Genomic DNA, 2,011 nt, shown 5'->3' on the forward strand with positions numbered 1-2,011 from the left:
GGAGTCGTCCGGGTAGGGATGAGGCTTATGCGTGGTTTGAAGGTTAAGCCGCGTTCATGCGTGTGCGGCAGAATGGATCTAAGGGAAAGTTGTCCGGAAGGATCGTTGTGATTGGTTGACTTGGATCTAACGGAATTACGTTTATGTATGACTTGCTAACCTTAATCTATATTATATTATGCACGTGCGACGTGCCGCAACTTACAAGATATGGAGTATATGTATATGTATATGTATGTGTATGCGCACCTACAGAAAATTATAAGTCGAAAAATGTGGCGCGGACGTAACATGCCCAAGAAACCGGACTCCAAGGGTAACAAACGATGGAGAATGGTAATCGACTTTCGATCTCTTAACGAAAAAACGATAGGTGACGCATATCCTCTGCCGAATATTACCAAAATTCTCGACCAGCTAGGTAGTGCAAAGTACTTTAGTGTCTTTGATCTCGCGTCCGGATTCCATCAGATACCAATGCACGAGTCAGACGCGCAGAAAACAGCTTTCTCTACGCCTCACGGCCATTATGAGTTCAATCGCATGCCGTTTGGGTTAAAAAATGCCCCTGCGACGTTCCAGAGACTCATGGATCAGGTATTGACAGGTCTTCAAGGAACCGAACTTTTCGTTTACCTCGATGATATAGTGTTATACGCAAGCTCATTGCGCGAGCACAAAATACGTTGGCGCCTAAAACTTGCCGAATACGAATATGAGGTAATATATAAGGCAGGAAAATGTAACGTAAATGCAGACAAACTCTCTCGAAATCCTGTCCCCTGTCAAGTTTCCCGTCGTAAAGATCCTCCGTACCCATTACCTAAAGCCATAAATTCTGACACCGCTCACCCCAGACACATAAATTCACTTAAAATATGTCATATACAAGACTCAAGTAACACTTTGGACTCAGACGAGACGTTATTTGACCCAAGACCCTCTCAGCGTGTGACAAACAACCGAACACTAACGTAAACAATGATCACGCCAAAAACGAAACACTAATTCCCGGCCCAAGCGTGAGAAACGAAACGATAGAATGCGATACGGATGAAATACTAAACCCTAACNAAGAGATAAACAGACCCGGTGACGAAATACAATACGAGTCCGCNGATGACATCGCCGACGTCGACATAAACGATACCCTGTCCGATATGTCCGACGATGACACACAGAGCGAGTCTGAGGACGACGCAAATGTATTCGACAACGTAAATAAAAATTTCCAGTTTCAGTCACGAAGTAAAGCGTTTATATCTGAAATCCGCGACAATTTTATTACACGAAAAGACAACTTAGTCATATTCGCGACCCGCGATGGAGCACCGTGTGATAAAGGAGCTAACATACTCAAAAAAAACGAATTACTACCAAACATTACAAACGCTACATTAGGTCGAGCAAAAGTAACCAAAGTGGGAAATCGCCGCGTAATAGCGCTGGTAATCAAAGATCGCGCATCCAACGGAGTAGACCGCGACATTTTAGTTGAAGCGCTGCAATCATTACTCGACGTAACCGTCGAACTCGGGCTAGAAACCATCTCAGTCTGTAAAAGCAACATAGATAACGTAGAGTTCCAAGAAGTCCACAATTATTTACGCGACATTTTTGCAAATCAGAACACTAAAATATTAGTCTGTTTAAGGCAAATCTCGATTCCATCAAAGGAACAACGCAAAGAAATCATAACCGAAAATCACTGCTCCGCTTTAGGTGGTCACAAAGGTGTTACCAAGACGTACGAAAGAATCAAACGCAGGTATCAATGGCCAAACATGAAAACAGACATACANAAGTTTATCCAAAATTGCCGAAATTGCCAATTGGAAAAATTAGTCCGCGTGAAAACAAAACAGTTCATGATACTGACAGACACCCCCGACGCCGCGTTNGATAAAATCTCAATGGACATTATGGGTCCACTCCCTATCACGAACACCGGAAACATTTACATCCTCACAATTCAAGACCTTTTAACAAAGTTTTCCCTCGCAATCCCGCT

At 43.2% G+C, this 2,011-nt stretch overlaps 1 pseudogene; it reads left to right on the top strand.

Moving 5' to 3' along the window:
• Positions 1 to 1,788, top strand: part of LOC109861809 — a 10,993-nt pseudogene extending 9,205 nt beyond the window's left edge.
• Positions 1,789 to 2,011: the final 223 nt, after the last annotated feature.

The sequence above is a fragment of the Pseudomyrmex gracilis genome, unplaced genomic scaffold (genome assembly GCF_002006095.1).
Source record: "Pseudomyrmex gracilis isolate BER0280 unplaced genomic scaffold, ASM200609v1 scaffold_1053, whole genome shotgun sequence".
NCBI lineage: Eukaryota > Metazoa > Arthropoda > Insecta > Hymenoptera > Formicidae > Pseudomyrmex > Pseudomyrmex gracilis.